Source organism: Budorcas taxicolor, chromosome 5 (assembly GCF_023091745.1).
Source record: "Budorcas taxicolor isolate Tak-1 chromosome 5, Takin1.1, whole genome shotgun sequence".
NCBI lineage: Eukaryota > Metazoa > Chordata > Mammalia > Artiodactyla > Bovidae > Budorcas > Budorcas taxicolor.
In genome coordinates, this window is record NC_068914.1 from 155,200,984 (window position 1) to 155,215,816 (window position 14,833).

Genomic DNA, 14,833 nt, shown 5'->3' on the forward strand with positions numbered 1-14,833 from the left:
GTGAGCACTTCAGAGGATGAGATGATGTGTTGGTGACTATTGAACAAAAGGTCAAAGGAGACCTTTGGGTGGCACGAAACAGGAGGCCCTCTATATCTTCTTGTGTAACAAGGTCCTCTGGCCTTAGAAAAGTCAGTTAGAGCTGCCCTTTCAGATTCTAATGCCTTATTTTGTACTGAAAGTTCTCTTATATTGTGGTGGTAGTTGGCCTTCCTCCTCCATAGTGGGCCAGAAGTTGTGGCCAGGTGAATGACTCCCGGAGCAAGCTGGTGTGGCAGGAGGGCCTCAGAGGAGTACTTGGAAGCTACTGCAGACCCCTCTTGTAAGGACAGGACTTTCCCCATGGGAGTTTCCTAGGAAATAATAAGTTCCTATCAAAGGAGATACAGATGAAGTTGAGAGGGAGCCTGGAGCCACGAATGCTTCTAAAGTCAAGTTTCCATCCACAAATGATGTAGCCTTTCATTGATATGGCTCTAGGGCACTGAGAAGTTTAAAACTATGGGAAAGTGTTACCTCTCAGACAGGGCTTCATAAAGCTGTAACAAGGATAGTGCCAGGGCCAAGGACAGTTGACCCTTGAACCACATGGGGCACTGACCTCTGTGTGGTTGAAAATCCACATATAACTTTAAAGTTGACCCTCTTGTTTCTGCAGTTCTTCAGCCACTTATCACTTCTCATGATTTTAGCCAAGTTCTCTGTAAAATTGTAAGCATAAAATTTGCCCCGCTTAGACCACAGGAGTGTTGTGAATAACATGAAAGTGCTTTGTAAAGTGAGCATAATACTATGAGGTCATGACTGAGAATGCCTTGTGTTTTGTAGACTTCACGTGTGGTTCCCATTAATTCATTGCATCATTCCCACCTTGAAATACCCTTAGGAATTTGAGCTTAGGTTAATAATCAGCTCTCAAGCTAAATTGTAGTCTTTCTCTTCCGAGTAGGGTGAAGTTTCTAGAAAAATATTCCTGTAATTCTGTTGTAGCTTTTGGTGACCTTTGTAAACATGGTAAGTGCTTTATTTTTTTTTAAACTAGAGCCTGATGTCAGCTGGGACCTAGATATCAAATGGAGATGGGCCCGGCTACCTTCATTGACTGTTCAGTCATACTGTACTTTAACATTTTCTCAAACAGCAAGTAGTTCTCACAACAACCATAGATTCACCTTCTCATTTTATGGATGAGCCAAAAGTTAGCGTGTTTCATAGACTGAAATGCAGACCTCTGACTACACCCTCACTGTATTCTGCCCAAAAGACCTCAACCAATTTGTTACGATTTGTGGCTCCTTCCAAGGCTTGTGCATTATGTTAAGAGTGGGTCAGACTGGTCTAGGACTGGTTTCAGTTCAGTTCAGTCGCTCAGTCGTGTACGACTCTGCGACCCCATTAACTGCAGTACACCAGGCCTCCCTGTCCATCACCAACTCCCGGAGTCCACCCAAACCCATGTCCACTGAGTCAGTGATGCCATCTAGCCGTCTCCTCCTCTGTCGTCCCCTTCTCCTCCTGCTCTTACTCTTTCCCAACATCAGGGTCTTTTCAAATGAGTCAGCTCTTCACATCAGGTGGCCAAGTATTGGAGTTTCAGCTTCAACATCAGTTCTTTCAATGAACACCCAGGATTGATCTTTAGGATGGACTGGTTGGATCTCCTTGCAGTCCAAGGGACTCTCAAGAGTCTTCTCCAACACCACAGTTCAAAAGGATCAGTTCTTCAGTGCTCAGCTTTCTTTATAGTCCAACTCTCACATCCATACATGACCAGTGGAAAAACTACAGCCTTGAGTAGATGGACCTTTGTTGGCAAAGTAATGTCTCTGCTTTTGAATATGCTATCTAGGTTGGTCATAACTTTCCTTCCAAGGAGTAAACATCTTTTCATTTCATGGCTGCAATCACCATCTGCAGTGATTTTGGAGCCCCCAAAAATAAAGTCAGCCACTGTTTCCACTGTTTCCTCATCTATTTCCCATGAAGTGATGGGACCAGATGCCATGATCTTAGTTTTCTGAATGTTAAGCTTTAAGCCAACTTTTTCACTGTCGTCTTTCACTTTCATCAAGAGGCTCTTTAGTTCACTTTCTGCCATAAGGGTGGTGTCATCTGCATATGTTATTGGTATTTCTCCCAGCAATCTTTATTCCAGCTTGTGCGTCCTCCAGCACACCGTTTCTCATCATGCACTCTGCATATAAGTTAAATAAGCAGGGTGTTTCTACACCCATAAAGAAGGCGCTTAAATATTTAGAAAATGAATATCAAGTAAGCCGCTCCTTCCCACAGCCCTGGAGCGTCTGTCCCACAGCCTGACCATAGACTCACCCCAACATTCCCCTAACTCCTCGGGCTGCAGTGCAGACGGGAGGCCAAGTGTGCCTCGCCAAGCCAAAACTGGGCTTCGAAGGTCACACCTCCCACACCTACTGCCCGCTGGAAGACGCAGCGTCGGCTTCGAAAAGAGCTTGGTGTGGCGAGTGCAGAGGCTCGCAGACCCCGCCGCCGCGCCCGCCCAGCGGACCCAAAAGACTACCGCCCCCAGAATGCCCCGCGACCGTCCGCTCGGCCCCGCGCGCGTGCGTGGTGGCGCAGCCAAGCGCTGACAGGGGCCGAGCCGCGCGAGCCAGTGCAGGGTTGGCACCGTGGAGGCGACGGCGGGACAGCTGGACATCCCCCGCGGGGCAGGTGAGTGCCGAGCGAGAGGCTGGTGGCGACCTGCTGGGTCTGCGGGGTCCGGAGCCCACACATGCACCCCCGGTGGAGACGCGGGGGCTATGGACAGTCCGACTGCCGCACGGACTGGCAGATTGACGGGCAGAGAAGCCGGGAGGCGCTGCCGCGGGCCGGCCCGGCCCTCGCTCGTCAGGCGCACAGGGTGGGTGTCTAGGCCTGCGGTCTCCAGTCGCGGGCTTGCTGAGGTCGGGTGCGGGGCCTGCGAGGCGAGGGCGGTACTCTGGGCGGGGGTGGCTTCCCGGGTCGGGAACCCCCCACCCCCATCCCCGACCTCAGCCGGCCCAGCGAGAGGTGGGGGTCCCCGGCGTCCGAGCGGAAGTGCTCTGGGGGCTCGAGGCCGAATACATCCCCTCCCGCCGCTGGGAGCAATTTACAGAAACCGCACCTCACGCCGGGGCCCCTTTCTTTGAAGGAACGGCAGCCTCGGATACATTTACCGCAGCAGAGTCTTCCTCAGGTGTGACTTGTAACTTGACGTTGAAGATTCAGGTCTGGGGTCAGAACACAGGCTTAGATTCTGGTCAGACTCAGAACTCACTGTATTTATTATGTGTTTTCTAACACTGGAGAAACTGAGGCGCGTATTATCCAGGGTCAGCCTGAGTGGTTAGGATTGGAATTTTGAAAATTATTCTCATGGAATAATGATTCAAGATGCTTTCTGTATGGGGGGAAAGGATGATTTGAAGTTTCTTTTCCGTGACGAATGACTGTTGCCTTGTTTTCCAGTCTTGTGCTGCCTATGCGATTTGTGGTGGGTTTCTGGCCTTTTTTTTTTTCTTTTTTTTGCTTTCTGGTGAGATGTTTAGAGCTGTCTGGAATATTCTTTACCCTTCTTTCTTATTCTCCCGTGGTAAATTCAAGTTCCTAATCAGACCCTGTTTCACAAAAACTGAATTTTCAGCCTCGGCTTGGTTACTTGTAGCTTTTGTGATTGTGATTAAGTTTGTAGATAACACATGTATTTCCTGCTGCTTTTCCTCCTCATCTCTTTTCCATCTTCCAGTTGTCTTTGAACGCTAAATGAGATAGTTATATCTTCTTTTTTTTACATGTTTATTACTGTAGTCCTTGATTAGCTGGTAATTGATTGTAATAAAAGACATCTTTCCTATATTTTGATAATCCCAGGTGCCTCTAGCCTTTTCATCATTACTTATTACATTAACCTGGGCTTTCGCCCACTTCCATATACCTTGTTAAGCACGGGGATGTGAGATCTGGGAGGGAGAGCTGAGGTGGGGTGTTTCTCTTGACCACGTATAGGTAACAGGTGAACACAATCCATGAGCATTAACTTTAATTGGCTGTAGGGACTTCTCTGGCAGTCCAGTGGTTAGGACTCCACTCTCTCACTGCTGAGGGCCGGGGTTCAATCCCTGGTGAAGGAACTAAAATCCCACAAACTGCGTGGCACAACAAAATAAATAAATGACTGTGAACAAAAATTATTTAAATACTAATCTTGTGATTTGGGGAACTTATGATGAATCTGACATCAGAGTAAAATACTGAGAAAGGACCTCAGGGATCATGTTTTATCATACTGCCTTCTCTCTGTGCCCAGAGTGGATGCTGGGGACACCTTGATACCTTTGAAACTTAAACAATGTTCTGTGTGTTTGTGTTTTTGGTTTCTCTCTTCCCAGTTCTCAATGAATATTTTGGCAGGAGCTCAAAATCTGGTACATTTGCTAGTTTAAAGCCAGTGTCATCTGCTTATTCTGCAGTTTGTCTCTCTTCCTTAGCTGGTGACATCACTCGTTCTCCACAGCAGCCATTCAGGAGCTCATGCAGTCCGTCCACGAGGAAGTGGAATAGCACGGAGGGTGGCGCACACAGGAGGAATAAGGACCCTGTTCCTTTGCCTTCGCATATTCCACGTAAAGTGAGACAGGAAATCTGGGTGAAAGCACAGACTACGTGGGAGGTTTAGAGCACCAGAGTCCAGGCTTCCACATAGGGTCATAATGACTAGTACCACTTATTGAATGTCTTCTGTTTGCTTAGTGCTGTAACCGTTACAGTGAGATACAGGTGTTATCACTGTCATTTTGTTATATGTGTAAATACAGAGGTTAAGTGGTCTACAGATGTAGTGACAGGGCCAGAATGCAAATTCAGGTCTCTAAGGCTGACACCTCTGCTCTTTGTACTGCGTTGTACTACCCTACCAACACATACATTCAAATCTTTCTCATTCTTAAAAAACAAAATAAGCCACCTTTACTGTGGCCATGTTACTTCTTCACAGTGCTGTCTTTCTCCATCTGTTTCCTTTCTAGATTTGTTCTTAAAAAAACAAACTCTGTCCTTCTCTTCCCTTTAGTCCTTAGTTTCTTGCAGGCTGGCCTTCACCATTAACACTATTGAAATTGTTCTCATGAACTCCACTCGGCCTTTGATTGAATACCTACTGTATGTACCATCTTCTAGGCTTAAAAAGAGGCTGAGATATGGGTCTTGTCCTGAGAGAGTTGAGGAGCTAATGAGGGAGAAAAAGAATTTCATACGTGTCAGTATATGTTAACCCTTGACCAAGCAGTCTTCGCTTTTGGGAGTGGGGGAGGAACAGTTCACTAAGAAGGTGACGCTGGACTGCCAGCAGAGAGAAAGCCTAAGTTGTTGCGGACAGTGGTGTCAGGACTGGATGGTCAGGTGTGGATATTTAGAAGGTGTATCTCGCCAGTGTGAGATGATACAGTTGAAACATGCGGTGTAGGCTTTAGAGTCTGACAGGCCCGACAGCTGAGCCTTAATTTCTTCCTTATACCTGCGTACAGTGTCAGCTCTGTGAAGGCAGGGCTTTGTCTTTCTCACCACCTCGCTCCTCTCTTCTGGAACAGTGGTCATTAGATGTTTGTGGTGTGAATACCTCATAGGATGTTGTTCAGCACGTGGGAGTTGTTCATACTCCCAGCAGCACTTCAGTGAGACTGAAGCAGTGAGCGGCCATCAGTGCGGTTTAAGAACTGATTTTTGAAGACACCATTGTTTGAGATAGTACACGTATAATCACCTCCCCTTTCTGAACATTTAGGCTTGTGATTTATGCTCACAATTTAGGAGAGAGACATTCACTTCTTTTCCGAAGGTACAGTTAGCTGATAACTGTGTTTTCACTTCTAATATTATGCCTCTTTTCTAGTTATAAACACATCTCTGCTTTTTCTAATTGTTTGTGACGTAGGTTTTTGTTTTATTTTCTGCTAATGTTGTAAATTGTTTTGGGAAGTTAATTTCTTTGGAATCATTACATACCTTTACCAGTAAGAGTAACATGAGAAATGAGATTGAAAGCACCAACCCAGTTATCAGCAGGCTTATTCTTGGGCAAGGCTTGATTTCCAGTTAGGGCTAATAGATTTTTTTCCCCCTTAATAAAATCATACAACTGTTCTGGCCTTCCTCGATATCTGGTTAGCCTCCCAGCTAATATTCTGAAGACATGAAGCAACAGATGATTTCCCTCTTCTTGTGTTTGAGTTTCATTTGTACATATCCTTAATTTGTGTGACTTGAGGTTATAGGGTTAAAGTCCAAATACCACCTTTTGTTCCACTTTTGAAGGCAGTAGGATGTAGTAATTAATTAGCACCTACAATGAAGTTCAAATTCTGGCTCTACCACTTTAAACTGAAAACTTAGCACAAGTAATATAACTTCCCAATGCCTCATTTTGCTCATCTCTAAAATTAGGGTAATTACTCCTACTGTCACCACTCAATAATAGCTAGTGTTTATTGGGTATTTACCATAGACTTGGCATAGTTCTAAGAATTTTATATATATTAACTCAGTCTTCACAGCCATCCTGTATATTAGTATTATGCCCACTTAAGGTGAGGAAGCGGTGACAAGATGGATACCTGAGAGATGTAATAAAGGTGTTTAATAATCTAATGGGTAGTTGTGCTAAATGATCTGTAAAGTTCTCCTCAACTCTGAGACAATGATTCTGTGATTGAAATCTAAGTCTCCAGACTCTGGGCCCTAGAGATTGTTCTAGAACAGACTGTTCTTGCCTTTCCCCACAGTGCCAGCCTGGTTTCCTATTGCCTCGGCCCCACACCCCTGCTTCACCCAGCGCCTTACCATCTTCATCTCACCTTCTCATTGAGCCTTCCCTGAACACCTGCTTTAAAATAGCAACTTCTTGAAATTGCCTGGTCCTTTTCCTGGTTCATTTTACTCTGTAGTGCTGCTCATCACCTGGCATTCAATGTGGTTTCTTTTTTTTAAATTATTTATTCTTGGTTGCACTGGGTCTTGGCTGCTGTGCAGGCTTTCTCTCGTTGAAGTGAGTGGGAATTGTCTTCGGGCTTCTCATGGCTGTGGCTTCTCTTGTTGGGGAGCACAGTCTCTAGGGTGCGGGGGCTTCAATGCGCCGCATGGGCTCAGTTGCTCCGAGGCTTGTAGAATCTTCTTGGGCCAGGGATTGAACCCATGTCCCTTGCATTGGCAGGCGAATTCTCAACCACTGTACCACCAGGGAAGTCCAGTGGGTTCTTATTTTTTTAGTCACCTGTTTCCCCTCTAGAATGCCAGACCCTGGAAAAAAAGAGACTTTTATCTGTTTTGATCATTGCTCATCACTTAGAACACTGCCTGGCACATAGTCGGCACTCAGTAAATGTACGTTGAATGAATGAATAGTTCCTCAACACAGAACAAAAATGTTGAGAGAAAGGACTAGGGAAAGTTTCACAGGAGTGTCATTTAAGCTGAGCACGGTAAGACTGGTAGACCGTGGACATTTGGAAATGGGAGGTAGCTTTCTAAGCAGAGGAAGCAGTATGGATACCAGCAGGGAGGGTATGTGAAGGGAAAACAAGAGCTGAGCCAATAGGTAGATTGGGGAACACTGAAGAAGAGGAGAGAACCAGACAGTTGGGGCTGTGCTTCAGGAAATATTAGTCTAGTGTTTAACATGAATGGATGAATGGAGAGTCTGGAGGCACAGAAACCTGTTAGGAGACTTTTACAGTGGCTCCGAAAAGTGGCTGGGTCTGGGTCGTGGCAGTGGAAAGAGATGCCTAGAAAGATTTTAAAGGTAAAATCAATAGACTTTGCAACTCAATCAGTGTTGGGAACAAAAGAAACATAGGAGCCAGAAATTACCCTAAAGTTAGAATATGAGTGTCCTGAAGAACTAGAGAAAATCAAAAAAATCATCTGGGATGGAATAAAAATAGATTTGTGTGAGAAATACAGATTAGCTGTGTTATGGGTAAGTCAGCTCACGTCATCCAACAGCAGGAAGTTGGAGATAGCAGGACTGTCGTCATGACTACAGATAGAGATTCATAGCATATCTGTATGGCAGTGAGAGCTGAGTCCCCAGTAGGGACAGAAATGGATTCCCCAGGAGTAATCCATTAGGAGTGGATTGAAAGAGAGAAGACCGATTTGGGGAATGTTTTGGGGGAGTCTGGAGGAAGAGGAGCCTGCCTAGAAGCAAGTAGAGAAGAAGAACCCGTGTAGTCAGTATCCTAGGAGAGCAGCTTCAAGGAACCCATGTAGGTCAGCAGATTCAAATGCTGCAGGGAGTTTAAGGAAATGAGGCCAAAGGAAGAGGATTCCATATGGTGACAAGGAAACCACTGGAAACCTTAGAAAGTCTAGGCGGTAAGAGGAGAAGCTTCGAGTATGAGCTGCCTGGTGAGGCATGGGAGCAGAATTCTATTCTGCTTTTGAAACTATGGCAGTGAGGCAGGGAGAAAGAGACAGAGAAGTCGGAGACTTGAGTGGGCCCAGGGAGAGCGGCTTTGCTGTGCTTTGTTCTACTTAAGGATGCAGGAGATCTGAGTACGGTGTGCACCAGACGTGAAGCCAGCAGAGAGGAGGGAGAGATGGAAGATGCTGTCAAGGAGGTGGACTGAAAGGTCTTGTGGGTGGAGGAGTCAACCCGGGAAGAGAGGGAGGCTACTTCTTCCCCCAAGAGGAGAGGACGAGTGAAAGAGGAAAAGGTGAAAAGACGGAGCAGTGTTGACTGGGCGAAGGAGGACGCCCAGTTGAGGAAGACTAGTGACCACAGCTCTGTGAAGGCTGGCAGCAGGGAGCGGTGGTGGGCCTGGAGAAACATAGGAGAGGCTGAGGAAGCATCCGCCAGGTCAGCTAAAGAGGAACGAAGTTGCTGAGCAACAGCGAAGATACGTAACTCCTGTAGCTCGTTTCCTGGTCGTGACAAGAGGAGCGTGGGCAGAGCCTGAGGAGGACTTGTGTGGAGCTGGACAAGGCCAGCTTGTCAGTGTCGGTTTCGGTTTCAGCGTCGGCTCAACACGGTCGTGTCATTTCCTATGATGTAGGAGTTAGTATATGGACCTGGTTGTTGAAATCGGTGGTATTAAGGATGAGATATAAAGAGCTGCCAAAAACATTGCAGATTATTTCATGGAAAGCAGGCCATTAAAGGCAAGACAGGTATGGTCTGCCTAACTTGGATGTTTTACAACAGCAGGATAACGGCTTCCTCTGACATCTTTCCCAGAATTTCCCGTGATGCTGCTGCTGATCTGAGTGCAGTCCATTTTGCCTGTTCCAAGTTGTTCCCAAGCTTTTGGTTCTGTTTGAGGTGGGGTAGTGGAAATAGAAGACTTGGCTTCTGGTCCAGCTGCGTCACTACTGCATGGCTTTAAATTAGTCTTCTGACCTCTTTGGCCACAGTTTCTTTCTTTTGAAAAAAGAGGGAGATGAACGCAAAGGATTCTTCTAACTCCATCATCCCTGACTCTGTTTTAAGAGTGTTTGTCCCACACCCGGTACTAAAGAAGCTAATGATCTCTAAATGTAGGTGCAGATTGTAGTATGGGGATTCTCTCCTAATTTGTATTGAATTTGGAATTTTCACAAAAATTTCTGTTTCTCGGGGCTCCCCTGTAGTTCACTGATTAAGACTCCATGCTGCCACTGTAGGGGCTATGGATTCGATTCCTGGTCGGGGAAGTAGATCCCACAGGCCTCATGGTGCAACCAAAAAAAAAGCTTTGAGAAAAGAAATTTATGTTTCCTAGTACAGTTCAACAAATGTCATGTTTTGACCCCACCTGGCTCCCCCTGGGCTCTATGCCCAAGTCAAGGTGCATGTTCTTACACACGAGTGGCTTCAAGGTCTTCCCAGAATACTGCGCTGCGGAATTGGTGACTCAGCTGTGCTAGTCAGTGTGGTAGAGAGGGGCCGCTTAGGGGTCACTTCTGACTCACTGATGATTGATGCAAGATGCTTAACCTCTCTGAGCCCCGGTTTCCTCAAGTTTAAAATGAAGAGTGCTTAGCAAGTTTGGGTAAATGCTTAACAAATGTTATTTTTCTTTCTTTCATTCTCTCTCCCCTCTAATGACCTCCATCTGCTGACTGCTACAAAGTACATAGGACTGGATTACCATACTTTAAAGTTAGTAGGGAGGTATTTTCAGCTCTGCAAATGAAAAATTCCCAGTAATGATATAGATGGTATTGCCAAATAAGTGACTTAGTTTTTTGAATTCTGTGGTTTGATTATATGAGGAATAGAGATTTCGTTAACTATATTTATGATTTGTTCCTTTTAAGTGCCCTAAGCTTCTATGTTAATATAAAGCTTTATATTTTTTTGTGTGTCCCCCTCTTTTTTTTTTTTTGGCCAGTCAGCCCTCAAGGAGCTGTATTTTTCTCAAAAACTCTTGTCTACATTTTTCTAGAGCTACCTGAATGTTGAGTTAAGGTTAGCTACCCATTAGTTTACTTCATTTTACTTCTAAGGCGGGTGTTGCTCCCCAGCCCTGGTGGCAGGACTGACAAGATCCATGCACTACCTTGCTTCTGTTTTCCTTGCCACAGTCCAGGGGCTTCCAGGCCATAAATCTTAGGGGAATGATCCTGGGAGGTACCCAGGGAAGTGCCCAGATGACGCTGGATGGTTAGTTTACAGAAGGACCTGGAGAGAATGGGCCTGGTGTGGAGTCAGCACAGGAAAGCCTCGGTACCTGGTGCTGCTGTGCAGGAAAAGGAGGGTGTGCCTAGGCTTGCAGAGTTCTGGAGGGAGGATCCTGCTTCCCTCTTCTGTTTCAGTCTGATCTCTACCTTGTGCAGTCAGGCCTAAATCTTGCCTAAAGGAACACTAACTGTGCTCACAAAGAAAATATTGACTCAGGGATGAGGAAGCAGCCCAGCTGTAAGCCTGTGGGAGTGGAGCGCAGAATGGGGTTGGTTCCTAGGTTGTTTTGCTCTTTTGCTAATGCCAGTTTGGGAGGAGGCAGCTGAGAATTTTGGATGTGTTTATTCACTAGGCAGATGAAGAATAGTGTGAATAATAAGCGTGTTTTCAACAAGCATGATTGGGGTGACTAGAAGTGGGGAGCCAGTTCTAGATTAGCGCCACTAGCCGCTTTATCATGATGTTCAATAGGGCTCAAGTCTTCTGGCTTTCTTTCCATATTTTGGTACTTGCTTCATTTAGCAGCCTGCCCTAGGAGAAAGTGGTGGGTTCTGAAGTCTGAAAGAAGGGTGCTATGGCCAGAGCATCACATGAGTGTCAAGGGCTGAGAGATGAGGCTGGAATGGTCAGCGGGGACTACTAGGTCATGCAGTCTCATAAGTTAACGAATGTGGGCTTTTCCCAAAAAATTTGAGGGAAGAAAGAGTTTTAAAGGGGAGAAGGAAATTGTTGCATTTAAAAAGATTTCTGTGCAAGGTAGAGAGTAGATGGGCTGTGGAGGGCAGGGGGCAAGACTAGAGAGAGAGATCCTGTGGAAGTCTTACAGTAACTGTGACGGGGAAGAATGACCACAGCCCCGACTGAAAAGCAGCAGCAGGTTGAAGAGGAAAAGGAAGCTTCAGAAAACATCAGGAACGGCCTCAGAGGTGGAGGGTGGAGGTGGGGAGACTGGGATTCCATGGACCTCGATGCCCAGGTCCAGCTGGAGAAAGGAGTGGTGGCTATGCAGTGATGCCAGCTTCCTGAGGCAGGGTTTCCAAGGGAGCTGACAACTTAGTTGTGGAGTGTAGTAAATTTGAAGGATGTGGAGGAGTGACCCAGTGGGCAGCTGGACATGCCAGCCTGAAGTTCAGAGAGAAGGTGTCCTGGGGATAGAAATTGGCGTCATCTGTCTGTAGATGTTAAATGAAGCCAAGAGTAAGCGAGGGTGCAGGGAACCAGGGAGGGTTTAGGACCGACCATTAAGGCACCGTAAGAAGCAGCAGAGGTGAAGCTGGGAAAGGAGACTTAAGAAGGAGAGCTGGAAGGACCAGAGGAAGCCCTGAGGTTATGACACTGACCCCGGAAAGCGAGTGCTTCAGGAGGAAGGAAGAGGTTACTGCAGGGCATGCTACTGCTACTAAGAGATCACGTGTGGTAAGAACTGAAATGTCTTTGTGGATGTAATGCCCAGCAGCAGTGTTGGGGTGACCCTTTAGTACACCAGGCCTGTGCTGAGCACTAATAAAGCAGAGACAGACAGAGAAAATGGAAAGAACGTGACACTGGGCATTTCGTTTAATATAGCAAAAGTCATCTTGGAAAAGATTGTGAGTATTGTTGAACTTCCTCATACTCATTTTTTATGTTGAATTAAATAGGGAGCAACCCAATCTTTTTTATTCTATGGCTATATGAAGGTCTTTTTTTAATGTTAAGCCCTATTTGTTTAAATAGGTAACACATTAAAATGGTTCAGAATTCAAAAGTACGAAAGGTTACTAAGTAAAAAAAATCTGCTACTTAGTTCCTCTCACGTACAGCCTTGAATTTATGTGAAAATTTCCTCCCTTTTTCTGCACAACTATTTACCATTCCTCTCACTGTTTTTCTGCTTGATTTATTCATTTTGCAGTGTATCTCACAGATCATTCCCTATCGTTGCACAGATAGCTAACCCATCCTTTTTCATAACTGCATGCTATTTCATTATATAGATGTACTAGTTTATTTAACTGGTCCCCTGCTGATGGAAATTTAGATTTTCTAATATTTTACCACCTAAAGTTTTGTTGCCACAAACCGTGCTGTAGGGAGTTACTTTGTATGAGTCACGTTTCTTAAGTATAGGATAAATTCCCAGAAGTGGGAATTGCTAGACCAAAGAGCCTCTAAAGGTTTTAATCCAGCCTTGCTTATTGGATTAGAAAGCCTGCAGTGAATGGTGGCTATTATTAAGACAAATATGATATAGATAGGTTATATTAGAGAAAAATAGGCATCTGACACAGAGCAGAAGCAAGGTGGGTGGTGGGAGCTTCCTGGAGGAGGAAATGCCTGAGCAGAGCCTGGAGTAATGAAAAGTCAGGTGAAGTGGAGGCATTACAAGCAGCAGGAGCAGAAAGGGCCAAGCCCAAGAACGTAAAAAGGAGCTTGTTGTTTGTGGGGAATCTTCCAGGAGTTTAATGTCGCCTCCATTCATCAAACAGTCCACTCCCTGTCACAGGTCGGGCGCTGGGCTCTGTCCTGCATCAGATAGGGAGTACATCCAGAAACCACAATACACCTGCAGCATGAAATAGGAAACAGTAGGCTGTGGGCTTCCCAGGCGGCTCAGTGCTGAAGAATCCGCCTGCCAGTGTAGGAGCCTGAGGTTCGATCCCTGTGTGGGGAAGATCCCCTGGAGAAGGAAATGGGAACCCGCTCCAGTAGTCTTGCCTGGGAAATCCCGTGGACAGAGGAGCCTGCTGGGCTACACAGTCCATGGAATCGCAAAAAGAGTCCAACTCGACTTAGCGACGGAAACAACAGCAATAGTAGTATATACAGTGATGCATTCTGTTGGAGAAAGAAGGAATGGGGCGTGGAAGGTGGAGGGGAAGGCATTAGAGGAGGCACATCTGAACTAAAATTCAAGAAAACTGTAACAGGTGGACTTCAGCGATTCTCACAGTGTATTTCCCGGACCAGCAGCACCAGTATCACCCAGCAACTTCTCAAGCCCTACCCAGATCTGCAGAATCAAAATTCTGGGAGTGGGCCTCAGCGACCTGGGTCGTAAGAAGCCTTCTGAAGCGATAGTCAGTTGTGTCCAACTCTTTGTGACCCCATGGACTGTAGCCCACCAGGCTCCTCTGTCCATGGAATTCTCCAGGCAAGAATACTGGAATGGGTTTCCCTGCCCTCCTCCAGGGGATCTTCCCTAACCCAGGGATTGAACCTGGGTCTCCCGCACTGCAAGAAGCCCTCTGTTCAGTTCAGTTCAGTCGCTCAGTCGTGTCCGACTCTTTGCGACCCCATGAATTGCAGCACGCCAGGCCTCCCTGTCCATCACCAACTCCCAGAGTTCACTTAGACTCACGTCCGTTGAGTCAGTGATGCCATCCAGCCATCTCATCCTCTGTCGTCCCCTTCTCCTCCTGCCCCCAATCCCTCCCAGCATCAGGGTCTTTTCCAATGAGCCAACTCTTCGCATGAGGTGGCCAAAGTACTGGAGTTTCAGCATCATTCCTTCCAAAGAAATCCCAGGGCTGATCTCCTTCAGAATGGACTGGTTGGGTCTCCTTGCAGTCCAAGGGACTCTCAAGAGTCTTCTCCAACACCACAGTTCAAACGCATCAATTCTTCGGCGCTCAGCCTTCTTCACAGTCCAACTCTCACATCCATACATGACCACTGGAGAGCCCATAGCCTTGACTAGACGGACCTTAGTCGGCAAAGTAATGTCTCTGCTTTTGAATATGCTATCTAGGTTGGTCATACCTTTTCTTCCGAGAAGTAAGCGTCTTTTAATTTCATGGCTGCAGTCACCATCTGCAGTAATTTTGGAGCCCCCAAAAATAAAGTCTGACACTGTTTCCACTATTTCCCCATCTATTTGCCATGAAGTGATGGGACTGGATGCCATGATCTTCGTTTTCTGAATGTTGAGCTTTAGGCCAACTTTTTCACTCTCCTCTTTCACTTTCATCAAGAGGCTTTTTAGTTCCTCTTCACTTTCTGCCATAAGGGTGGTGTCATCTGCATATCTGAGGTTATTGATATTTTTCCCGGCAGTCTTGATTCCAGCTTGGGTTTCTTCCAGCCCAGCGTTTCTCATGAGGTGATCCCAATATGCTCTGCAGTTGGAGACCCACTGATGGCGCTCATTTATGGTGAGGGAACAATACTGTAGAGCCAGGAGCTAAACTCTGCAGTATT

The 14,833-nt window shown here is 46.2% G+C and overlaps 1 protein-coding gene across 4 annotated transcripts in view; it reads left to right on the forward strand.

Annotated features, from left to right (window-relative positions):
* The first annotated feature begins 2,609 nt into the window (after positions 1–2,609).
* Positions 2,610–14,833, forward strand: part of SGSM3 (small G protein signaling modulator 3) — a 33,983-nt gene continuing 21,759 nt past the window's right edge. For all 4 annotated transcript variants that reach the window (XM_052641224.1, XM_052641225.1, XM_052641227.1 and 1 more), the window contains exon 1: positions 2,610–2,691. The gene's annotated coding sequence lies outside the window, so the exon portion shown is untranslated. The remainder of the gene's footprint in view (positions 2,692–14,833) is intronic.